The sequence below is a fragment of the Palaemon carinicauda genome, chromosome 7 (genome assembly GCF_036898095.1).
Source record: "Palaemon carinicauda isolate YSFRI2023 chromosome 7, ASM3689809v2, whole genome shotgun sequence".
Classification (NCBI taxonomy): domain Eukaryota; kingdom Metazoa; phylum Arthropoda; class Malacostraca; order Decapoda; family Palaemonidae; genus Palaemon; species Palaemon carinicauda.
The window spans coordinates 144045517-144073058 of record NC_090731.1 but is presented as its reverse complement, the minus strand read 5'-3'; the positions used below and the strand labels follow the sequence as shown (position 1 = coordinate 144073058).

The 27542-nt window shown below is 43.8% G+C and overlaps 1 long non-coding RNA gene across 1 annotated transcript; it reads right to left on the bottom strand.

Moving 5' to 3' along the window:
• Positions 1-256: 256 nt before the first annotated feature.
• On the bottom strand, positions 257-27115 carry LOC137643673 (uncharacterized). The gene is made up of 3 exons (XR_011045036.1): positions 26980-27115; positions 16409-16565; positions 257-939 (listed from the first exon to the last, which is right to left on the bottom strand). It is a non-coding gene; the product is annotated as an uncharacterized lncRNA (long non-coding RNA).
• Positions 27116-27542: the final 427 nt, after the last annotated feature.

The window sequence follows — 27542 nt, the reverse complement described above, 5'->3', positions numbered from 1 at the left end:
TCTAGAGCAAATACATCACCAAATCGTGAGCAAAAAACTCCAGAATCAACAGCGTATCCATGTAGGTCTAGCCGGAGGCACGACAGAGGAAAAATTGAGGTGGTGTCAACAAGAAGTACTGCAGTACCTGGCCACAGGTGGCGCTTGTGAGTACACCCCCCTCTTGTATAGCGATCGCTGGCGTATCCCTTCCGTAGAATTCTGTCGGGCAACGGAGTTGACAGCTACATGATTATCGGGTAAGATTAATATTGAAAAAATAAATATGCAATACCTGTATAATATAAAAAAATAATGGCCCAAGAACTCGTCTGCGGAACACCTAACTACATTGCTATAATAATTGTGGTACCCTTCCCAAATACTCTTTGTAATCTATTACTTTTTAATTTCATGATAATAAATGGATCACAAAATCTAATGTGCCCATGTGTGAATATAAGAACTCCATAATTGACAAGGTTAAAATAAGCACTCAAGTCAACTTTAAGACCTGAACCTAGGGATTTCTGTCACTGGAAATTTTATGAGGATCATTGCAAGATCCAAAGCCTCTGCAAAAGTTAAACTATAAAATAGGGAATAGCCAATTACTTCCCTCCATACACAAATTCAGACATTTTGTTACAAGACATTAAAAAAAACTATAAATATGGTAGTATAATAAATTACACAACAGTTTCCAAATCTGAGAATGATGTACCATGAAGCCTCTTCATCTGTAGTATCTAAAGCAATTTTTTAAGGTTTAATTTCAAACCAGAACATTTACAGTATAATCAGCTAAGTCTGAACTATAAAAGGAATTCTCAATGCTGAACACGATGTATTTGCAGCAGTGAAGAAGCCTTGGTTCTAACGATGACTCGTTGTTCCCTTGGGAAGATATTTATCTTTATGTGTCTTCAGAAAATGTCGGATGTGTAATGACATACAGTACTGGAATAGAGAAAGAGAGAAAGTTTAGTTAAGGGTTTCCATTTCTTAAAGATCATCTTTGTTTAGGTTGGAAATAAAAAATGTCCAAATTTAATTCTCAAATAAGTCATTCCTTCAATTTAATTCCTGAACACAGATCTCTATAAAACAATTACTGAGTTTTTGTTTTAAATGAAAAAAGCATTAATGATGATAAAAATTTCTGATGAGAAGAAAAACTTGAAAATTCCAATGACAATACAATTAAATAATATTCAAATTTCACACAAACCAATTAATGTTATCTTACATGGAGAACAAGTACTAATGGCTTGATGAAGATTTATCCTACATATATACAGTATTGTAATATTCAATCTAGTAACAACCATCAATCTCTGGGTGCAAATCGATAATTTTATCCTGAATTAATTTAAACACACCAGAGTCTATATTTGCGAAACTTATAAATTACTTTCATATTTCATAAACACAGAATTCATCATTAGCCTGTCTCACAATACAACACATGACCTATGTATGCCATTATTCAGATTCATTTACGAAGTTAAATCGTTGTCCTTGTTAGTTTGGAATAATCAATAAATCTTGTGTTGCACAGTTTATGCTAATCACTATGCTCTTTGGGAAAAAAAAGCCGGGTAAAAGTCTGCAGCCATTATATAGTGACTATAGAGAATGCCAGTAGGAATTGATGAATAACATGTTCCATAAGGAAATTTAGTAGATTGTCATAAAAAACATCCAACAAAATCGTACAGATTCAATACCTTCCACTGAAATTTCACTGATGAAGACAAAACCATTACCTCATGAGTAATCTATCGATACCAAGGCACTTCCCTCAATTTTGGGGGGGTAGCTGACATCAAACATATAAAATAAAAGGGGCCCTTCCTTCTCTAGGCTCCTCACAGCCTGACGAGGGATTCAACCGAGTTCGGCTGGTACTGCTAGGATGCCAGAGCCCACCCTCCCGCGTTATCCACCACAGAAGCAGCTTCATAACGCTGAATCCCCTACTGCTGCTACCTCTGCGGTCATCCAAGGCGACCAGAAGAAGCAGCAGAGCCTACCGGAACTGCGTCATAATCGCTCGCCTTCCTTCAATTCCTATTTCTAGCACTCTCTCTTGCCTCTCTCACATCTATCCTCCTATCAATCAGAGCTTTCTCGATCCATCCATCCACCCAAACCTTGGCTTCCTCTTGTACCTCTCCCATCAACTCTTGCATTCATCACCTTCTTTAGCAGACAGCCATTTTCCATTCTCTCAACATGGCCAAACTACCTCAACACATTCATATCCATTTTAGCTGCTACATCATTTCTTACACCCGTTATTACCCTCACTACTTCGTTCCTAACCCTATCTAATCGAGATACACCAGCCATACTCCTTAGACACTTCATCTCAAACACATTCAATTTCTGTTTCTCCGTCACTTTCATTCCCACAATTCAGATCCATACATAACAGTTGGTACAATTACTTTCTCATACAGATCTCTCTTTACATTTATGCCTAACCCTCTATTCTTTACCACTCCCTTCACTGACCCAAAACACTTTGCAACCTTCATTCACACTCTCACGTACATCTGCTTCCACTCCACCACTTGCTACAACAACAGACCCCAAGTACTTAAAATGATCTACTTCAAGTAACTCTCAAGTCAACACGACATTCAACCTCGCACCACCTTCCCTTCTCGTACATCTCATAACCTTACTCTTACCCACATTAACTCTCAACTTCCTTCTCTCATATACCCTTCCAAATTCTATCACTAAACAGCCAAGCTTCTCTTCCGAGTCTGCAACCAGTACAGTCATTCATAAGAAATAACCTTGGTATAAACAAAACTTTGGTTTGCAAAATAAACTCATTTACCCACAAATGCAGAATTCAAAGTGTCTTTAGAAACTGGGTCTTATTGATCTTGGCCTACTAGGAACGAGTAGATTCCCTCCACTTCCTTACATCAAAGTCTGTTGATGCAGATATTGAAAACACAATCTTACTTTTCCTGTGATTCCCCTAATCATCAATAGTCTATCTTAATCATAATTGCGCTACAGTATTAGCTAATCTTCAGTGAAAATATGGATGGCAAAGCAAACAAGATATTCGTGAATATGATAAATCATAAATTGAGTATTCTTTGGACTAATACGGATCAACATGTATATACGATTAAAGAAGAAGCAACAGTCCCAGGTGGAAAATATTCTCAAAATCATACATTACCCGAGATACACAAATGTTGTATCATTACTCATTCGCTTAATAGTCACTGCTCTATTTATAGAAAATAGTAATTCCAAAGATTCTGCTAGAATTACTATCATAGAGATAGTGGTATACAAGATGAAGGGTTAAGGGGACTGTCCGCCATGCCTTGAATTTTTTTTTTCTAATTATTCAAAATCCACAATTTCTACACAGTATATATTTTAAACATATGATACCTTCATCATATGAAAATTTCTAAGTCATTTGATCAAAAACTTATTGCTATATTAGCAAAAACCATAATTAAAAAAAAAAAGAAAAAATTAGGTACATTTTTCTCCACTAATATGACACCAATTGGTTTGAGAATCATACAATCAAAACTTCTTTATAAATTGAATAATTCTTTGAGACAGGTTTTTTACTTAACTTTCTTAATTAATTTTCTTAATTTTCTTCATCTAGACGTAAAATATTCATGAAAAAAAAAGGAAAATCAAAATTCAGGTACACAATGTGGGATTTTTATTCCTCTTTTCAATGATATCTTTCTCTAAAATCAAATAATAAATATGTGAGAAAAATGCACCTAAGTGTGAATAAGTATGTTTTTGAGTTATGAGCTCCCAAAGATTTGCAACAAATTTTTGCTTCTTTTCTTACAGAAATCAAGATAACATTATTATGATAACCTTCCTTTATACTTTTATTGTTTATTCCTACATAAACGCACCCTAAACGAGGTATTTAAACCCTAAGTTTACTATTACACTTGGCGTAAGGGTGTCATGAGTTGCCAGCGGCCTCTCATTGTTGCCAGAGTTTTAGTTAGCATGTTTCAGCTTTGTACTCTGATTCATGTTTTCCTCTCATCTTGGTTCTTTTTTCTTGCTCTCTGCTTACTTTTTGTTCTTTCTATGACCTAGGGTAACACTGGCCTTGCTATAAAGTTCCCGAGGACATTTTGAAAACACAACGTACACATGAACAGCAAGTAAACAAACACGTGCATTATAACTTCTATAAGTTCTTGGAAAATCTGGATGCTGTTCTCGTAGCTCGTAGTTTTCGTTCACCTACCCTCTACCAATGCCTTCCATTTCTGCCAGACGTACAAGATTTCGAAACATAAGTGAAAAAATCGCTAAATATATGCAAAAATCAACACACAAAGATGATTCTGTCAAACTCAGTCATGCAGACAACGCAGTAAGGATGATGTCATCATTTAAAGACTGCCATATCTTCATTATTTGTGAGAAATAATTGGCTGAAACTTCTGGAGAGCATGTACAATATGTTTCTGCATACATAGAAGCAATAAAACAATTTTCGATTTCTGAAAGTTGGTATATCAAAACACCATAGCGCACGGTCCCCTTAAGCAAAAAAGAATATTATTCGAAATAAAAGATGCCTGGGCAGATATTTTTTTTATTCCGAGGTAAAATCTGGCCTAACCAACTGACTGATTTCAACCATTTTAGAAATAAATGGCACCTTCCACATGGCCTCTGAAGCTTTTGTTAAAGCAAGCAATATTGATTACAGATCCTCACTGTAAGAGCTGCAACATTAATAACACAGTTTGAACATTGAAATTCTGCCTTGGAGAAGAGGAGGAGGAAGGGGAGAGGGAAGACAAGAAGAATTGATAAGAGACAGCTTGGAGACCCTATTCCACCATTTGGGTCATCCTGAAGGGCAGTCATACTTAATAAGCATACGATATTACATAGCATGAGATATTAACAACAGACTGACAAGTCAGATTGAACAAAACTCAAGTCAGCGAAAGGGAATTCCCATAAATTGAGTAGAAAAGCAAAAATCAATGCAATTCCTAACAAGAAACTCCAAATAAAAGGATCAAAGTCTGTTTTAAATCCAATGGAAAAATCAACTTTTATTTTCTCCAACAACAATCATATCCCCATCTAATGGAATTGTGAAAAATTATATTTTCAATTTAAAATAAATTTTTGAATATACTTACCCGGTGAGTATATAAATAGCTTACGTCTCCGACGGTCGACAGATTCCAAAAACTCGCGAGCGATCGCCATGAAGGTTGTCGGGTGTGCCCACCAGCGCCGCCGACTATCGGCCAGATACCGCATATACTTCTCAACCAAACCAGTTCTTCTCAGTCCGTAGGGTCTCTATCGGGGAGGAAGGGAGGGCCTTTAATTATACTGTATATATTCACCGGGTAAGTATATTCAAAAATTTATTTTAAATTGAAAATTTCATTTTTAAATATTAAACTTAGCCGGTGAATATATAAATAGCCGATTCACACCCATGGTGGTGGGTAGAGACCAGTATTAAAACAATAAAGGCGTATATGCTCAAGAGTTTTTGACAAATATTCAAAAAAACAAACTTAAGTATAGGTACCTGATAAGGAAGCTGACTCTGATGATTACTCTGCCTCATTAGTCCGCTATCCTCACGAAGCCCAGAGATCCTCTTAAGATGCTGAAAGACTTCCCAGGAGCTGCTATAACCAGGGTGAACACCCCCACAACAGGACCTCATCAATACCCTTAATCTGGGCACTCTCAAGAAACAATATTTTGACCACCCGCCAAATCAAAAGATTGCGAAAGACTTCTTAGTCTCCCGTACAACCCAAAACAAGATTAAAAATTTCAAGAGTAGATTAAAAGGATATTGGGATTAAGGGAATATAGTGGTAGAACCTTCACCCACTATTGCACTCGCTGCTACGAATGGTCCCAACGTGTAGCAGTCCTCATAAAGAGTCTGGACATCTTTCAAGTAATATGAAGCGAACACCGACTTGCTTCTCCAAAAGGTCGCGTCCATAATACTTTTAAGGGATCTATTTTGATTAAACGCTACCGAAGTTGCTATCGCTCTAACTTCATGAGCCTTGACTTTAAGTAAATTATGATCCTTCTCACTTAAATGAGAGTGTGCCTCTCTAATCAAAAGTCTAATAAAATAAGACAACGCATTCTTCGACATGGGCAAAGAGGGCTTTTTAACGGAGCACCATAAAGCCTCTGAACAACCTCGCAGCGGTTTAGTTCTGGATGAATAAAATTTAAGAGCTCTAACGGGGCACAGCACTCTTTCAACTTCATTCCCCACAATCTCAGAAAGACTGGGGATTTCAAATGATTTAGGCCAAGGACGAGACGGAAGTTCATTCTTGGCCAAAAAACCAAGTTGAAGAGAACATACTGCTTTAATAGCGGAGAAGCCGATATTCTTGCTAAAAGCATGTTTCTCACCAAGAAAAGTGTCTTGAGGGTAAGATCCTTCAGGGAGGCTGAATTTAACGGTTCAAACCTGTCTGACTTAAGGAACTGTAGGACCACGTCCAAGTTCCAAGCAGGAGTCGAAATATGACGCTCCTTGGAAGTCTCGAAAGACTTAAGCAGGTCTTGAAGATCTTTGTTATTAGAAAGATCCAAATCCCTATGCCTGAAAACAGAAGCTAACATGCTTCTGTAGCCTTTAATGGTAGATGCAGAGAGGGAGCGACCGTTTCTCAGATAAAGCAGAAAATCTGCAATCTGCGCTACAGAGGCACTGGAAGAGGAAATAGAGGAGGACTTGCACCAGTCTCTAAATACCTCCCATTTAGACTGATAGATCCTGATGGTAGAGGATCTTCTAGCCCTCGCGATCGCTCTAGCTGCCTCCTTCGAAAACCCTCGAGCTCTAGAGAGTCTTTCGATAGTCTGAAGGCAGTTAGACGAAGCGCGGGGAGGCTTGGATGAAATCTCTTTACGTGAGGCTGCCGCAAGAGATCCATCCGCAACGGCAGACTTCTTGGAATGTCTACTAGCCATAGAAGTACCTCTGTGAACCACTCTCGCGGGCCAGAGGGGAGCAACCGACGTCAACCTGGTCCCTTCGTGAGAGGCGAACTTCTGAAGCTAATTGTTCAGGATCTTGAAAGGTGGGAAGGCATAAACGTCCAGGTGAGACCAGTCCAGAAGAAAAGCGTCTATGTGGGCAGCCTCTGGATCTGGGACCGGAGAGCAATATGTCGGGAGCCTTTTTGTCAAAGAGGTCGCAAAGAGATCGATGGTGGGTTGACCCCAAGTCATCCAAAGTCTCTCGCACACATCCTTGTGGAGCGTCCACTCCGTAGGAATCACCTGTCCTCTTCGACTGAGACAGTCCGCTAAGACATTCAACTCCCCTTGGACGAATCTCGTCAAAAGAGAGATGTTTCGATCTTTTGACCAAATGAGAAGGTCCCTTGCGATGACGAAAAGAGAGTGGGAGTGAGTGCCTCCTTGCTTCGATATGTAAGCCAAGGCCGTGGTATTGTCTGCATTCACCTCCACCACCTTGTTTCGAACCAGGCTCTCGAAACTCCTTAACGCTAGATGGACTGCTAAAAGCTCTTTGCAGTTTATGTGAAGACTCCTCTGGTCTGCGGACCAAAGACCCGAACATTCCAGATTGTCCAGAGTCGCCCCCCAACCCAAATCCGATGTGTCTGAAAACAACACATGGTTTGGGTTCTTGACTGCCAGAGACAGACCTTCCCGAAGTCTTATGTTGCTGTCCCACCAAGCTAGACAAGTCTTGACTGGATCGGAGATTGGAATCGAGACCGTCTCTAAACCCTTCTCCTTGTTCCAATGGATGTCTAGGTGGAACTGGAGAGGGCGCAGGTTGAGTCTCCCTAGAGAGATAAACTGCTCCAGCGACGAAAGAGTCCCCAGGAGGCTCATCCAATCTCTCACAGAGCAACTGTTTTTCTCTTGCACGAGACGGACTTTGAGCAAAGCCTGCTCGATCCTGTTGGCAGACGGAAAAGCCCGAAAAACTCGACTCTGTATCTCCATCCCCAAATAGAGAATGGTCTGGGATGAAGTCAGTTGCGACTTCTCCATGTTCACCAAGAGACCTAACTCTTTTGCAAGATCCAAAGTCCACTGTAGGTCCTGCAGACAGCGATGACGGGACGACGCTCTGAGTAACCAGTCGTCCAAATACAGGGAGGCTCTGATCCCCGATAAATGTAGGAACTTCGCTACATTCCGCATGAGCCTCGTAAAAACAAGAGGAGCAGGGCTGAGGCCGAAGCACAGTGCTCGGAATTGATACACCACCTTCCTGTACACAAACCTCAGATAATGTTGAGAATTTGGATGTATCGGAATGTGGAAGTACGCATCCTGCAGGTCGAGAGAGACCATCCAGTCGCCCTCTCTGACTGCTGCCAAAACGGATTTGGTGGTCTCCATCGTGAATTTTGTTTTTACAACAAACACGTTGAGAGCACTTACATCCAGCACTGGCCTCCAACCTCCTGTGTTCTTCAGAACCAGGAAGAGACGGTTGTAAAAACCTGGGGATTGAAGGTCCGAGACTTTCACCACCGCCCCCTTTTCTAACAACAGAGACACCTGAAGATGTAACGCCTGTCTCTTTGTCTCCTCTCGATACCTGGGAGAGAGGTCTATCGGAACTTTCACAAGAGGAGGTCTTCGTACAAAAGATATTTTGTAACCCTCCTTCAGCAACAAAACAGACTCCCGGTCTGCACCCCTCTTCTCCCAGGCCTGCCAGAAGTTTGTCAATCTGGCACCTACTGCTGTCTGAGGACGTGGGCAGTCAGACTCTGCCACATGAGGATCTAGATCCTCTCTTCTTGCCTCGCTTGCTATCGGCACAAGAGCCTCCCCTACTGGGGGCTCTGCCACGAAAAGGCGGGATAAACCTCGCCGCTGGCGTGTCAAACAGGTCTGCTGACATGAGAAGACGAAGGTAAAACCTTACAAGCAGACGTGGCCATTAAATCATGTGTGTCCTCCTGAACAAGAGACGCCGCGATATCTCTAATAAGCTGTTGAGGGAACAAAGTAGAAGATAAGGGAGCAAAAAGAAGTTCGGACTTCTGACAAGGAGTGACCCCTGTAGAAAGAAAAGAACACAGTCTCTCTCTCTTCTTAAGAACCCCTGCTGTGAACGTAGCAGCCAGTTCATTAGAGCCATCCCTTATTGCCTTGTCCATGCAAGACATTATCTGAATAGAGACATCACTGTCCGCTGAAGAGACCTTCCTACTCAAGGCTCCCAGGGACCAATCCAAAAAATTGAAAACCTCGAAGGAACGGAAAATTCCTTTAAGGAGATGATCCAGATCTGTAGAGGACCAGCAAACCTTCGAGCGTCTCATGGCCAGACGACGAGGAGAGTCTAAAAGGCTTGAGAAGTCTCCCTGGGCAGAGGCAGGCACCCCAAGCCGAGAACTTCTCCCGTGTCATACCAGACACTCGCACGAGAAGCCAATTTGAAAGGGGGAAAGGCAAAAGAGGACTTCCCTAAACTCCTCCTGGTCATTAACCAGTCTCCCAACAAACGCAAGGCTCTCTTAGAAGAGCGAGAGAGCACTAACTTCGTAAACGACGGAGTCGAAGAAGTCATGCCTAACGTGAATTCAGACGGAGGTGAACGTGGAGCAGCAGTAACAAAATGATCGGGAAACAGATCCTTAAAGATAAGCATTATCTTTTTAAAGTCAAGGGATTGCTGGGCAACCCTAGGCTCCTCTCCATCCGAAAGGATCCCCAAAGGAACATCAGCAGGAAGGGGATCAACAACTAACTCATCCGAAGGAACATCATCCGACAAAGGCAAAGTCTTGCGACACGGAGAAAACAAAGCATGCCGAGGCGGCAACGATTGACAGGCTACATCAATATGCAAAGGAGCCGCAGCAAAAGCAGAGGTAACGACGTCACGTCGAGACTGCAAAGACTGAGTCTTGAGGCTGAAAAACAACAACAGACTGAGACGACTGACGTCCGACGTCACGTTGGGACTGCACAGACTGCAGGTCTTGAGGTTGAAAAACAACACCAGACCGTGGCGACTGACGTTCGACGTCACGTCGGGACAACAGAGTCGGCCAATGAACGTCACGTCGGGACTGCGGTGACTGCTGCTGAACGTCATGCTGTGACTGCGGAAATTGAAGTTCAACGTCACGTAAGTGACGTGACTGACGAGGAACACGATCAGAGTCACGTTTTACAGCACCGCTAACATTAGCGCTAACGTCAAAATGACGAGACAAATCTCGCTTAGGCGGTTGAAGACCTGTGTCACGCTTGCTGGACTGACGAACCGCAAGCAAAGGATCTTTACGAACCTGGTCATGATCATAAACTTCCATTAAGGATGAAAGTTTCAACTGCATGTCTTGTAAGACACTCCACTTAGGGTCAACGGGAGTCGAAACGGGCCGTGACGGCGGCAACGTCTGTGCATGCAAGTCATCGCACCGAACGAGACCCTCGGACTCAGCGTCACGTTTACGCTTAACAGGAGAACAGCCATCCAATGACTGAATACGGTCAGAGCTGTCCCAATGACTACAGCCAGGACGCTGGACCTGTCTTGAAGGGACTGACTTGCGTTTCAAAGGTCTTGAAACCTTACGCCAAGGCTTCTTACGAGACGAATCATCGGAAGACAAGGAGAACTTAGTTTCTCCCGTCTTATGGTAAGGACGTGCTTGAAGAGTAACGTCTGATACCTTTGAGGGAACGTCTGTACGTTGGTTTACACCTCTCACTCCCTTAAGTCCTACGACATTCCTTCTCCCTGGTGCAGGGGAGCTTGAAAGAGGTCTCGGACTAGGCAAGTGACAAGCACGAACAGACGAACCCTCCGTCACAACACTAAACACATTTGCAGCACTTTCCACTTTACCACTTTGACCCTTTAAAAGTTTAACGTCGGACATAAGCTGGTTCCTGTCCGATGCCAAGGTTTCGACCTTCTCACCCAACGCTTGAATAGCCAATAACATTTCACGCATAGAAGGTTCATGAGTGCCAATAGGGGGTTCTGAAACTACCACTACAGGAGAAGGATTAGGTTCAGGGGCATGGGAAGAGGAAAAATCTATAAATCTAGAAGAGCTTCTTCTCACCCTATCTCTTTCGAGTTTCCGAGTATATTTCTCATACTCCAACCACTCGAATTCCGATAAAACAACACATTCCTCACATCGATCCCCTAATTGACAAGATTTACCACGGCAATTAGCACAAACAGTATGAGGATCGAGGGAAGCTTTCGGAAGACGTTTATTACAGTCTTTCGCACATTTACGATAGACAGGAGAAGGGTCAGCCATTATGAAAATCCAAAGAAAATCCAAAGGAAAGCCAAGTTCATCAACAATAATCAAAAAAGGGTTTCAAGAGTTTTATCGAAGAAAACCAACACAGCGAAAGCAATAAAACCAAAACCAAGTACTTCACCAATCGGTAGAAACTTGAGGTCAAGCGCGAGCGGAACCAATGTTGTCTGGACCACCGACAGAGAAGAACTGGTTTGGTTGAGAAGTATATGCGGTATCTGGCCGATAGTCGGCGCTGGTGGGCACACCCGACAACCTTCATGGCGATCGCTCGCGAGTTTTTGGAATCTGTCGACCGTCGGAGACGTAAGCTATTTATATATTCACCGGCTAAGTTTAATATTTAAAAATTTTATTTATCTCATCATACTAGGCAATTGACAAAAATAATCAACCCACCAACTTTAGGGTGTGAAAAAACTCCTGGTGGCTTTATATACTGTAACAACTTACCGATATCACTACTGTTCCTTACATAGTTGCGTGACATTGATACTTTGTAATACTGTCAACTGTGAGGGGTTGTGTCCATCAGAGTTTTCATCAATCAGATTCTATCAAGAGTGAAACCCTACTTCAAAAAACTTACATATTCAACCACCTCATATAACTACACCATGAACACATCAACAGTATGTCAGTTCCCTTACATATTCTGCGCACTGCCCTCTATATTGCACTTTTTTAAAGTTCCTGAAGATTTAAAGTTCGGTTCCCTGAACACCTTTCCTCTTTATAAAATACATTTCTAATCTCTTCCTTTCACTTCCTCAAACCAATCAAGAACTCCAATATAATAAATAAATCTACCTATTAAATAGCATAAGTTTCCTACTTCCCATATTTCCAGGAATTAATAATCAACTGTACTGCCATTTATGGATGTAGGAATCACTTCTGACCCTAAACTATCTCTGATAACTGAGTGCATCTGCTCGAACATTCCTCGTTTGGAATGAATATCCTAACAGCTCTATATGGTTGTCAACTGTCAAAGTGTGCACCTGCTTTGCTACCTTTTAAAGAGTTTGTGAAAGAGTGCCCCCTTATTTGTTGACTTGCACCACAAAGAGCTGTATTGTCGCTCATCAATGCTAGCCAGAGCACTATCAACCTCTGTTGGAAAGCTTGCAATGCTGCTTGCATTTCCAGCAGGTTGATATGCAGGTGTGCTTCTTTTATGTGCCACAGCCATGAAATTGAAGAGTTCCTCAAGCATGAGCTCTATCCCATCTTGGATACATCTAAGAACAGCACCATTATGGAGGAGAGGAGTTCCCCTGATTAGAAACTCTCCAAACACAACTGGAGTGATTGCTGGTGGGGATGTCAGTGAAGAAAAAGCTTCTCCATTGATGAAACAAGTCTGAAAGGACATTGCCACTGTCAAACCGGAAGTTATTGTTATTGCAGAAATGGCTGCGCAGCTTTCATAGTAAGCTGCTACGATAGCCCGATGGGAAGTCACTCGCTGCTCCCTATCAGTATTCCCAGATACTCCATCCTCTGCTTGGGTGTGTGATTGGGATTATGGCAAAGGGAAATAATTCCATCTTGATCCTGAAGTAACTGTCTCCTAAGGACAGAACCAGCCAATTATCAAGATACCCAAGCAGATGAATTCTATTTGAGTGTGCCCATTCAGAGACCAGTGTAAAACACACGACTTTCAACTGGTGCACTACTTTCCAGATGACAATGCGGAGATACTTTCTGTAGGACAGAAGGACTGTTATCCGAAGGAAAATATCCTTCATGTCCACAAGAACAATTAAGTCTTCTGCCTTAGGACAGACTTTGCGCTGCTTGTTGAATGGTATCTGAAGGACAAATTTGTTTAATGGAAAGATTGAAGAGTGATCTCCAGCCACCCCACGTTGACTTCTCTATCAGGAGGAGTCAACTATACTAGCCTCTTGGCTAATACAAAGGTAATGTGTTTGCCAGCATTCTCATGGCAGGAGATCGATCCCTGCCCGGGACCGTGAGTTTAAGCCCATCTACTGGTGAGACGACTGCTGTGGTAGGGCACCACAGCGAGGGGTTGGGCTTGCCCGGCTGACGTTCTGGTGAGTATCTATTCTGAGGAAACTGGAACTGGAACCACACACCTTTAACCTTCAACTCTAGGAACTGTACCAACCGTGTGTCACACGATCGTACATAGTAACGACATTTCATTTTGTGTATATATTATGCTTGTATCTTCGCTCTCCCCTCGCACTGATAAGAACCTGAAATAACATGTCTGTTTTTCTCACCGTTAACTGTTAACCGGTGCGGTGTCGGTTGAACATGAAATTGCTGTTATGTCTTTTGTCCCCTTTTTGCCTGGAGGTTATGTACATAAAAATGGATGTTCTGTAATAAAGTTACTCAGTTGCTTTCATCCTGCCTTTTGAGTCACAACCTTCTCTCGGCCCGTCACATTGGTGGGTCACTCCGGGGTCACCAATGTTTTTATATACATAAACTCCAGGCAAAAAGGGCACAAAAGACCTAACAGGCAATTTCATGTTCAACCGACACCGCACCGGTTAACAGTTAACGGTGAGAAAAACAGACATGTTATTTCAGGTTCTTATCAGTGCGAGGGGAGAGCGAAGATACAAGCATAATATATACACAAAATGAAATGTCGTTACTATGTACGATCGTGGGACACACGGTTGGTACAGATCCCAGAGACGATCTTGGATGACTTTGAGTACAGTCTTCTTCTGTTGCTTTCACTTCTGCCGCAAGAGAAGAGTTTTCCAGAGAGTTTGAATGGTAGGTCTTGAACGTCGTGTGCGAATGATGAGACGATGAGAGTTGATTAAAAGGTAGGCGGTAGTAAGTAGTAGGTTGGCCAGGGTACCAGCCACCCATTGAGATACTACCGCTAGAGAGTTGTGGAGTCCTTTGACTGGCCAGACAATACTACATTGGATCCTTCTCTCTGGTTACGGTTCACTTTCCCTTTGCCTACACATACACTGAATAGTTTGGCCTATTCTTTACAGATTCTCCTCTGTCCTCATACACCTGACAACACTGAAATTACCAAATAATTCTTCTTCACCCAAGGGGTTAACTACTGCACTGTAATTATTCAGTGGCTACTTTCTTCTTAGTAAGGGTAGAAGAGACTAGGTATGGTAAGCAGCTCTTCTAGGAGAAGGACACTCAAAAATCAAACCATTGTTCTCTAGTCATGGGTAGTGTCATAGCCTCTGTACCATAGTCTTCCACTGTCTTGGGTTAGAGTTCTCTTGCTTGAAGGTACACTCGGGCACACTATCTGATTTCTCTTTCTCTTGTTTTGTTAAAGTTTTTATAGTTTATAAAGGAAATATTTATTTTAATGTTGTTACTGTTCTTAAAATATTTTTTCTTTTGTTTCCTTTCCTCAGTGGGCTATTTTCCCTGTTGAGGCCACTACGATTATAGCATCCGGCTTTCCCAACTAGGTTGTAGCTTAGCAAGTAATGATAATAATAATATTCGTCATGGAAGACTTCTACAACACAATTCTTTGCTTCGCGTTGCTGCAAAGCTTCACACTCATCCCACCATTCAATGCAACTGTGGGAGGGGAATGCAAATGTTAGCATCCAATTTTTTTCTTCTTCATCCAACTCCTTTCCTAGACTGGCCAGGTTAACTGTAAAAGGGCAGAGCATTGTTTAAAAGCCTAAAGGCCACTCATGAATGGCAGAGGCAAGGGACAGTGCCACTGCTCTAACAAGCAGGACAATGCCCTATCAAGCAAGACAATGCACTAGAGACATATGATCAGCACCCAAGGCCCTCACCACCCAAGCTAGGACCAAGGAGGGCCACGCAATGGCTGCTGTGAGAGAGAGAGAGAGAGAGAGAGAGAGAGAGAGAGAGAGAGAGAGAGAGAGAGAGAGAGAGAGAGAGAGAGAGAGAGAGAGAGAGAGAGAGAGAGATCAGTCAGTCAGTCATCCAAGAAGAAGGGGAACAAGAGCAGCACCCTTCATCTGAGTACCTACACCACATACCAAGACACCTCCTCGGGATAGTTTTGTTCTTGGTACTGACCCATCGATCCAATGCACAACCAGGAAGAGATTGATCAGGATAACGAATACGCTACTCCTATCGATTGGTTTTCCAGGACTTCTTTAATGAAGTCTTTTACTTGCTGCAGTGTGAAGAATCTGAAGCAGAGGAGGAGGAGGAACTTGAAGTTCACTTTCTATGGAGTCATGCAAGCCAATGATAACAATATAAAAGAAGAAAAGACCACAAGGCACTTTTCAGAGACAGCACTACCAGGTGATATGACCTTAGCACCTCTCCAGGGGTGGGAAGACACTGCAGGGAAGGAGGAGGGCAACGTCCCTCCCATTAACACACAGCAGCAAAAATTCCTTCTTATGACTAAGCACTACCAATGTCTATTGAATACCAATTTACAGTAGGTTTGCCCAGAAATCTATCACAAATCTAGTTCATCTGGAACAACTGCATATCCTAGTTTTCCTTTGATATCCCTCGTACATGACTATCTTTCGGCACATTTATTCGATCTTTGACAATTATTCAATCTCAAAAATGAAAAAAGATTAAGAGCGCCTCATTAATATCCATCAAACACAACAATCTGCCAGTACATTTATCTAATCTAAAAGAAAAGGATTAAAAGAACCAGATTACTGGTCAGTAGAGATGTATGTCTGTACTACACTGCAAGTGAAATAAAAGTGAGTACTCAGTAACCTGTCAGTTGGGTGGGGCCTACCCTTCACCCAACAACAACCACCACCAGCAATTTCCAGCTTCACTGAAATCACACTTCTAACAAAGGATGATAGTTTACATTTGCATAGGAACAAACCCCAATTAGAAGGGCTTTCAGTACTTGGTAAATTTATTTCCATAAAATCATGTAAGAAGGCAAATTACTACTAATGCCAATTACGGTATATCAAAGATATACAGTACTGCTTGCAACAAACAACAGCTTATCTGAGAGGACAGCCAAAGCAATTTCTTTATGACTATACAAATATAAAAAGGATAATTAACTACCTTTGAAGAACATTTTGAATGAAAACGCTCAATTGGAAAATTACCTTTATCGCTGGAATTGAAGCTCAATTTCTGTTCAGATATGAAATCTGATAATCTCTCAAATGCTACCAGGTCTCTTTTACCTTAGGCACATGTGGTCTCAAGCAAACTTAGCTCCTTTCGAAGCTTCACATTTTTCTCTTGTAACTGGCCACTTATCTATGGGTAAAAGAAAAAAATCCTAAACATCTTACAATATATATTATATACCTATATCTACATAGGCTATATACATATATATGTATGTAAATATATATATATATATATATATATATATATATATATATATATATATATATATATATATATATATATATATATATATATATATATATATATATATATATATATATATATATATATATATATATATATATATATATATATATATATATATATATACATATACATATACATATACATATACATATACATATACATATACATATACATATACATATACATATACATATACATATACATATACATATACATATATATATATATATATATATATATATATATATATATATATATATATATATATATATATATATATATATATATATATATATATATATATATATATATATATATATATATATATATATATATATATATATATATATATATATATATATATAAGAAACATACCCCATTAATGAACCACAAGTGAAGTGAATCCCATAATACTTTCAATTTTTCTGTAGCTGATAGTGTATTCAATGAATTTTACTTTTATTTCATTAGGGAAAAAACACGGGTGTTCCTGTGGTTCCCCAAGTTCCCACTTGTGGCCATGGGAAAGGTAAGGGGTCTAATGGGTTGTTCGGTTTGTTGTTTGCTGTTGAAATAAAGGTCAAATTCAGTGAAAGATGACAAATTCGAAGATAATTTGTATTTTTCCTAACCATACAAACCTTAGCTATTTACAAAGGGTTACCTTTTAGCGCAGCTGAAATGGCGAGCCATTAGAATTTATCGAGGGTGTATTCCTTTACTGGCAAGAAAGAGAAGGTCTTGGGACATCAGATACAGAATGGAGACTCGAAATCTTGAATGAATCTGACCGAAGGGCCGGGACCCCCAGATTCTGAGTATAGCCAACAACTCAGGAGCGAGCCTGAATGTTGCCTTCCCCTCTTCCTTAGAAAGGGGGGAGTCGTAAGATACCAAGAAGATTGCTTACACACTGGCCGTGGCCAGAGTGAGCAGGAGACCCAAGGCGGAATACAATCCGAGGCCTGTCGTAAAGGGTCTTGAGAAGATCTCTTAAAGGACTAAAAGTCCGAGCCATGCTCCAAGTTGGAGGTCTTCCTCCGACTAGGGCAGGGATGATCGTAGCTTCGCATGAGCGAGGATAGATCCAGCGGGCAGGAAAAAGTTATTCCTTTAAGCCTGAAGGTCAGGGAAAGGCTGAGCGACAGGCTTCATTGCCGAGAGCGGAAAGGAGTTTCCTCCCGCCGAAAGGCAATAAGACCGTTATTGCTGGAGAAGAGGCCTCAAGGGAAGAGGTATATCTCCCACGGCACCAACCACCTTAGACTCTTCACTTTGCCTGGGAGACCCCTGTGGATGACTATCGCAGATGACGCGACCTCCGTACCGCGACTGTAGCGGGTTGTCTCTTCTTGAGGAGGAGGCGTAGTGTCTCCAGGCATGAAGCCGAAGCGACGCTCCGGTTCGGGAGAGATGTCGCAGTGTGGTTGCTTGAGTAGTCTGCGCCGTGGGAGAAGCTCTCCCGGGAGTTCCGTCAGGGGAAGCAGAGGGTCCAGAAACCGTTCTGCGCATAGTCCCAGTGGAGCTCTCCCATTGAAAGGTTGACAGACAACCTGGTCTTGTTGAGACCCATTGTCCACAGACAAAAAGGAGGGAAGACGCAGGCGTCGAAGTTGTCCCACCATCACCGGAATGCATCTTGCCAGAGTCTCGGGGTCCGAGACTGGGGGGAAGAATAGCGGAAGCTTGAGGTTCCAAGCTGTCGCAATCAGGTCCCCCAGACCAGTACATGCTGGTTACCCAAGGTCAAAGACCCCCAGGTACACTCTCTCTACGAGGCTCTGCTCGGATAGTCTGAGAGAACATTCCCCTGCCTGGAATGAGAGAGCCGATGGTGGTATTGAGAGAATCTCAATCATCCCGGTATCTCTACTGCAAGATGTGAAGGTGTGTAAATGCGTCCCCTGCTGGTTAGAATACGCCAGAATCATGAAGTCGACGCGCACGGGGCGACTCGGCAGGAGCTGTAGGATCTGTAGAGGGGCCAGACTAAGGCCCCTAAGCCTGCCTGAATGATGGAGAGGTATCCTTCAGGTCTTGACCATAGGCCTGGACCGGAACATGCCCCCCCCCCCCCTTTCCTTTGACGAGTCCGAGAACCGCATCAAGAATGTGGGGAAAGGACGAGAATATCCACTACCATCAAGAGGCTCCATAGGACAACACCCATTGCAGGTCTAATAGTTCCGCTGGTCCCATAGGGGCCAGGAAGTCCGGTTAAACATTGCCTGAAGCCACCGGAACTTGGATCGCCCCACATGGAACTTATCCTGAGGCGACCGTTCGGACTATAGACGGGTCAATGAGGAAAGGAGAACTAGGAAACGTTCCAAGGTAGGGCTGAAAGCTCTGCTTGACTGAGAACAGGTACTGCGACTCTCCTCAGTCTTGCCACAGTCAACCGAAAGGAAGGCTCGGAGGATGTGGTAACAGAATCTGGCGTCCCCAGGTGGTCACCCATCCAAGTACCGACGTTGCTTAACCTCGCTGGACGGACGAGAAGCGGGGTTTCCAACGTGCTAAGGCCGTTGACTCAATATCATGGCCAGATACTCCAGATGTTGAGGCAGAGGAAGAGAAGGCTCCAAGCAAAATACCATGAGCCCACACTCATGGTAAGCATCCGGAAGCTTGTCCCGGCGCTGAAGAAGGTCGAACCCGAGCCTACCGGAGTTGACCAGCCCTCCAAACAGCAGAGGAGGCGGAAGCCTGCACCTGAGCGGCCAAGAGGAAGGCAGGGAGAGCTCTCTGGGGAAACAAACCTGCTATGCCACGGCGGAATAGCCACACTGCATCATAAGCAGGAATACTTGCAGTCTAGGCTGAATTCGACGAGCACCCTGGAAGATGGATGGAATGGAAACTGAAAGTACCCGTCCTTCCGATCCAGGGTTTAAGGAGTCCTGTCGCCTCGTTACCAGTCTGATCGATTCTGCTGGTCTACGCTGGCCGAAGTTTGTTCGACAAACTTGATCAGGGCTGAGAGGTCGACTACGGACATCCCCTCTCAGATCCTTCCTTACAAGAAAGGATCGACTGAGGGGGCCGGGGGTGAAGCCGTCGATGATCCTAAGGAAGACCTTCGCCTAAGGTATGGATCATTCTGCCCAACCGGGCAACTCTGCTGACGCTATGGCATAGAGGTTCAGAGACACTGAATTCGCTGACAGAGACGGCAGGCGCGATATCCTTGGCTGATCACAGAGATTGTGCGGGAATGGGCATCGGGAAGCTGTCATTCGGATGAGTAACCTTAAGCATCCTCCCAGCGAAAAACCTGCAATCCTAGAGTTCGTGGACTCCTTTTAGGACTATGCCCCCCCGGGGGAGTCTCCCGTGCCATCTGTTCCTGACAGGAGGAAACTGCAATTGGACATCTTGTCCCAGTTGTCGTAGCCGATAACTTAGGCCGACGTGGTTGAAAGAAAAGGGCGCTGGAGCCCTGCAGAGTCTGGAAGAAAGCGCCTTGGAGGAGTGAAACCGGAAGTCGATTTCCTCCGCACAGCAGCTGTCTAAGTCTCTGTCCTTGGGCACAAACAAACTCTTCTTAAGGATGGAAGGGTGTCTGAGGTCGTCGACCTTCACATATGAGACACTCGAAGGAAGCCCTCAGTCAGCGCGTCCAGATGGTACAACATCGAGCTTGTCCGCAAGTTAGATACTTAACGACGAAAGGCCAAGGTGCCTGAGCCCGAGAGGAGGAAAGTACCCATGATCTTCCTGTAGTTTCCTTGAACCAAACCTCGGGCCGTAACCGAGGAGGGAAAGAACCTGGTAAGCTCCCAGAGGAAGGGGTAAGCAGTCACCCCTTGTCCGATGGAGAAATCTCGAACGGAAAGCCCCCCCGCCAAAAATCCTTCCAGGGAATGACGGGGAAGGGCTAACCCAGGTTCAGGAAAGAGGAGTGTTGCTCAGATCTCCCTAAAGTTTCTCCTATTCTTGCAAGTGCCATGCTCTGCGTTTACGGGGTGAGGCCGTGTTCTGGAAATACGCTCCAGAAGAATTCGCCAGGCCGGCCATGCTGCAAAAACCCCATTGGGAATCGTGGTCGCAATCGCCCTGGAGCTCGCGCGACGGTAATTCAAAGATTTTCGCGTGGGCGAACGTGGAAGCGCCCATGCGCGGTAACGCAAACGAAGGTGAGCGAAGGAGCGCAGAAGGAGGGCAAGCGTGGTAGGAAGGGGGAGCGATAACCCATAGACGAGCAATGGATCCTGCAAGACATAAGCCGACGTTTGTGCGAAGAAACACCATCCGTCCGCGCGATGGAAAAACCGCTGGTTCGCGCGTGGGCGAACATTGGAGAGCATGGGCGCGGACGCGCATGAGCGTAGACGTGCAGGCACGTGGGCGTGGGGGCGCGCAGGCGAACGGTCGCGCGGGCGAGCGGTTGTGAGGGTGGGCAGGTGGATGAGAGCGAGTCCGAGGCGGCGAACGCAAGCGTTAGCGCGATGGCGAGGAAACGCGCTGCCGCGTGGGCGAGGAAGACCGCTGGCGATATGGATCAACAAGCGATCGGTGGTGAGCTGGTGAGCGCTAACGCGCAGGTTGGCGATGGCGCGTTGTGTTATGCCGACGCGATGGTCGAGCAGCATGCGCAGGTGAGCGATCGTGCGTTGGCGAGCAGTATGCGAAGGTGAGCGATCGCGAGCAGCATGTGCAGGAGGGCGATCGCGCGATGGTGATCAGCATGCACCGGGTCGCGCGATGGTGATCAGTATGCGCAGGGTCGCGCGATGGTGATCAGCATGCCAGGGTCGCGCGATGGCGATCAGCATGCCAGGGTCGCGCGATGGCGATCAGCATGCCAGGGTCGCGCGATGGCGATCAGCATGCCAGGGTCGCGCGATGGCGATCAGCATGCCAGGGTCGCGCGATGGCGATCAGCATGCCAGGGTCGCGCGATGGCGATCAGCATGCCAGGGTCGCGCGATGGCGATCAGCATGCCAGGGTCGCGCGATGGCGATCAGCATGCCAGGGTCGCGCGATGGCGATCAGCATGCCAGGGTCGCGCGATGGCGAGCAGCATCTGCAGGTGGGCTGTCGCGCGATGGCGAGCAGCATCTGCAGCTGGGCGATCGCGCGATGGCGAACAGCATCCGCAGTTGAGGGTCGCGCGATGGTGATCAGCATCCGCAGTTGAGGGTCGCGCGATGGTGATCAGCATGCGCAGGTGTGCGGTCGCGCGATGGCGATCAGCATCCGCAGTTGAGGGTCACGCGATGGCGATCAGCATCCGCAGTTGAGGGTCGTGCGATGGCGATCAGCATCCGCAGTTGAGGGTCGCGCGATGGCGATCAGCATCCGAAGTTGAGGGTCGCGCGATGGCGATCAGCATCCGAAGTTAAGGGTCGCGCGATGGCGATCAGCATCCGCAGTTGAGGGTCGCGCGATGGCGATCAGCATCCGCAGTTGAGGGTCGCGCGATGGCGATCAACATCCGCAGTTGAGGGTCGCGCGATGGCGATCAGCATCCGCAGTTGAGGGTCGCGCGATGGCGATCAGCATCCGCAGTTGAGGGCCGCGCGATAGCGATCAGCATGCGCAGGTGAGCTAGTAGCTGGCGAACCATGTTCCTTCAGAAGTGTTGGAGAACGTTGGCGTGCCGGCTGTAACACACGCGGGCGATCCGGAGATTGCCGAGAGACAGGTGATCGCTGGCGAGCTGATGATCGCTGGCGAGCTGATGATCGCTGACGAGCAGAAGGCTACGCGAGGAAGCCTGCGCGTAGAAGAAGAGTCCTTGACCCCGACCTGAACCGAAGTTCTAGATCGCGAGGGCGAACGTGGGCGCACAGGGCACGTAACAGGAACCAACAGGAACAGCAGGGATGATCATCATGAGAGCGCTGACGAACAGGAGAGCGCTGGTGAGCAGAAGAGCGCCTGTGCGCTAACACTGCGCAGGAGCAGGAGAGAACACAGCAGAAGGGCGCGCAGGGAAACCCTGACACGCAAGGGAAGAACCCCCGTGGGGGCAACCCTTTGCCCCGAAGGGATCGTTGTCCGCCGGGAGACTGATGTCCGTCGGAAGACCGCTGTCCGTCGGGAAGACCGTTGCCCGTCGGAAGACGAGATCAGACTGCTGTCCATCTGCACCAAGGCGGAAGATCGAGAAAAAGGAGTTGTAGGCTGCAAACGGAGATCCAAAAAGGCGCCTCAAGCACCCTTATAGGGAGATGAGAGGCCCTAACGACGAGGAGAACGGTGAGCCTTATGGCGAGGGAGGCCAACAGCAACAGAAGAAACCTCCGAAGAGGAGTCTCTATGAGTGTACTCTCTCGCGAACAAAAGAGAAACACTTCGTAGAAGAGACTGGTCAGCCAGTGACCTAAAAGGAGCAATCCTCCGAAGAGGAGCTCCTGCAGTTGCCAGCCCCTTGAGCGAAACTGCAGGTGCGACCGCTCAGCACCAAGAGCATAGTCGCACGAAAAAAAGGCAAGAGAAGAACCCCCCAAAAGGGTAAAAACTCAAACCTGGACAGGAAAAACTTCCCTCGGAAGGAAAGTTACCCGCCCAAGGAGGCAAGCCTCCTGAGAGTTCTAAAATGAACTGGAGAGCTGTCCGTCCTCACGGGAGTACTTCCAATAGATGGAGACACGCCCCTGACGAAAATACAAGGGGGGAAGCAGCAACAGCCGAATCCCCAGGACTCAACCAGACAGCTCACACCATTGCCATATTACAGAAACGAACTAGATCGGTAACTGTAAAAAAATAAAACAAATAATATTAGTACACATTCATTCCCCCGGGAAGGCTCCGAAGAGGAATCCCGAGGGAAAGGAAACAAGAATTACACAACAGGCACGTGCCCTCACAACCACTTACACTCACGGAAGGAGAGCTGTAACCAAAACAGAATTATAAAAATTATAATTATGTAACTATGTAATTATGTAATTTAAAAATGAATGAACACTAAAGAAAGAACGAAAACCCCGAAAGGAATCGTTCTACAAGCTGAAAAACAAAAAACAACTACAATTAGATTCATAACTAATTGAGACAAACGTACGGCGTAGCAACCCCCCCACACGGAAAGGAAGCTACAAGGGCGTAGTAACACGTAGTAAAAAGGGTGAACGACCTCAAGAGAGAGAGAGAGAAAGACATAAGTCAAACTCGATCGCCACCCATAAAATTACGCCGTTGTGGCCTAACTGCCGAGGACTCCACGTAGATATCATACACTACACACACAAATCTGAAAAGGAAACTTACTTATTTCTATACTCAAATATATATACAAACATGAAAACATGTTTACATATATATTGAGTAAATGAAAAGTAAGCGATTAAGTAAAGACAAAACAAACAATGGCTGCCAAGAGAGGACCAAGACAGAGACGTCTGTCACAGTCCGAGCCAAAAGTGAAAGTGAGCATTCACCTGTGTGTGAGGGGGAGGAGGGGTAGCTAGCTACCACTCCCCTACCCCCCCGCTAACTAGCGCGGGGGTAATACACCCTCGTTAAATTCTAATGGCTCGCCATTTCAGCTGCGCTAAAAGGTAACCCTTTGTAAATAGCGTGGTTTGTATTTCGGTTACGGAACAACACATTATTTACTGCTGTACAGGGAAAACCCCCCTTTTTTTTCCTTAAATTTTTTCCTGGTCCGTATATATAATTTTACCATTTTAGGGGGGACATAACACCCTGGTAGATAAAACTGCAGTTCTTAGGTTAGGTGGGGAACTTTAGGTTAAGTGTACTTGTGTATTTTTTAATTTCTAAATGTGGTTTATTTAGTCATAACTTGAAATTTTGCATACGGTCTGTCCCAACCAACTAGAAAGGCTCCAGTAATGGATAAAACATATGATAAATAGGAAAAATTTATGCATGTATTTGGTTAGAAAACTAAGAATAATGTTTACAATAAAAAGTGAATGCAGAAACCGATTAGGGCAAGAGGTTTGAAAAGCCCCTCTAATATTATTAGTAGCAACTAAGCAATGCTGGGCCAGGGTTTGTCATACTACAGCCAAGTTATAACTGATAATCTGCCTTAAATAACAGTAGCCTGGATTAAATAATTAAAAGTGCACTGTGTACGTTACTACAAATATGGTAAATATATGATATTTTAACTACTAGCGAAACTGGAATTTGCTATAAGAAATGGAAGAGTGCTGGCTAGTTTGGTATTTTTCTCTATATGTTTAACAGGGGCTGGGGCATAATAACTTACGTATCGGTCTATTTAAATGTGAAGTATGTTTTTCTCTCTGCATGCACTGTTTACATCCGAGAGACTAAAGGGGACTTACTGCACATGCGTTTTTTCCCATGGTTTGGGGAGCTTTCTGTACATCTACAATGAAGTATTTGTCAGGTGGTTTTTTAAACCAATTAACAGCTTACAAGTACTTCTTCATAAGTTACCCGATATTGTTCCACAACAGCCATTTTTTTCCACCTCCCCTTCAGTTTCAACTTAACCACCATCACATAAAGACATCTCCAAAAGGGAACTTAAGGGAAGTACACCAATCCATTTCGAAATATAGTGTAATTTCATTTGTCGGCTATTGATTATGATGGAAATGCTCTCAGTTCAGTGTAAAGCTATTGTTACTCGTGTGAAATTAAAAAATAACCGTGAAGTAATGCCTCAAAGGTCTGATTCTGACTTAAGTTTTTGGGAAGACCAAGCATATTTTTACTGCAAAGCTTCTGTAAAGATTGCCGAGACAAAAATTTTTTTTTTTGTCCATCTTGTCAATCATAAGGTAAGGAATTATTTGTGATTTACTTTTCCATAATGTAAGGATTTATTTGCGATTTACTTTATCATAATGTAAGGATTTAATTATGATTTACTTTTAGTTTGTGCCCTGGGAAGGGGGTTGAGCTTGCAGTTGTGACCTCCGAAGTTTTGTGACTGGAAAGGGGGGTTCAGGTGAGTTTCACCCCGGCTAAGGGTTGTGACCAGGGAACTACTATAGGTTAGGTTCAGTACCCTTTTACAAATCTCCAAAGTGATAAATAATCATGCTTTGGCCTGTTTTTGGCCACTTACATGAACCATATATTTTTACAAACTGGTAATTTTGAGCTTATTTTGCATTTCTGACCATTATTATTGCTGCAAATCACTCTTTAATGACAATTCCCGGGGTGAATATAGTTTGACGGGACAGGCATAAACTTCCTTATTACTCATCAAATTAATTTTCATTATAGGGTAAATGTTCCCCATCTTGGTCTGAAATACATTATGAAACTAACTTTAGGATTTACAAAATATTATGATTTAGTATTTTCTTGACAAGAGCGAAGCCAGTTAAAAGTAAACATAAGGTTAAGGGAGCCTTTCAATATCAGAGGCCAGTTCCTCCCGTGTGGATTAAAAATGGACATCAAATAACATAAGCTTTCCCCCCTAACCTAACCTACAAGCCGTGTCCTTACCTACTTACCCAACAGGGGGGCTAACGCCTTCCCCCTGCGACCCCCCTTACACTGCCGTATTCTAAGTTAGCCGTAATCATACATACAGGTGGCCGCTATCATACATACACCCCAGGTTGGGACTTTGTCTTAGGGAATGCTAAGGATACGGCAGTCTAAGGTGGGTCACAAGGGTGACTGTGCCTCATCCCTGGTAGGTAAGGATATGACTCCTAGGTTAGATCAAGTGGGGAACCTTAGGTTAGGTGGTACTCTTTTGTTTGATTCCCTTTACAAATTTGGCTGGTTCAGTCATAAATTTTGAAATTTTACACTCGGTCCGTCCCAATCAACTATAAAGACTCCCAATTCCCAAAACAAAAAACCAGCTTTCCCATTGGGAAACTCCATAATTGTCTTTATATAAAGGGGTCCAAAAAATCATGAACAGGTGGTTTGCCACAATAATAATGATCCGAAATGTATAAAACACAAGGTAACGAGTAGGAAAAATATATGGTTCATGTATTTGGCTAGAAATTAAAGTATCATATGTTTACCGAATAAAATAGCCTAGCTGCTAGGCAATGCGGTTTTATTGTAGTGTAATTAAAAATGCACAGCTTTGTTACTGCTAGCAGTAACCCTTACACACCCAAAGTTTGCAAACCTTGACACGAAAATACTATCCGTAAAATTATATCAGAACTACGATAAAAGAAACTAGCCTCCATTTTTTGAGCTAGGTTACTGCCTTCCAATATCTTAAGGCACATTGCAACCAAAACATTACACATTTATATACAAATCTGAACTACTGCACTAATCATTACATGTCTAAGCTTATCTTTTTTTAATTAAAACACTTATATTTATAATTAATTAAAAATTTACCGGCAATACTACAAGAAGAACGCCATTGTTATTAGAGGACGAGGAGAGCTGTCAAGCGGTGCGCGGTGTTGCCAGATTGGCTAGGTTAAAAATCCCCCAAAATCGTGAAAAAAAATCTCTAAAACCACCCAAATATTCCCATTTCCACAAATATACTTTCTTATGACCACGTAGGCTTTACTAATAGAGAAATTACTCACTTAAGTGCAAGTAAACTAATTACAACAATATAAAGGTTTACTCATCTTTGTTACTTCTTCATAAAAATTTTTACAGAATATCCCCATCAGACTCCCAAAATCCCCAAATCTAGTTATAAATTCCCATATCTGGCAACACTGAGCATAACCAGGGATTCGGGAAAGTGAGTGAAGGAAGAATGATGACAGCTGCCAGCTGTTCCGTACTTATTCTTTAAAGCTTTGCTGCTGTAAAGTGTATGATTATTTGTATCTCTCTTATTTGACATGAGGAAAATAAATCTTGATTTCAAAATTATATAAGTATAAATATTTTGAGAATAATAATGTAACAAGAATAACGTAAATATATTTATCCTAAAC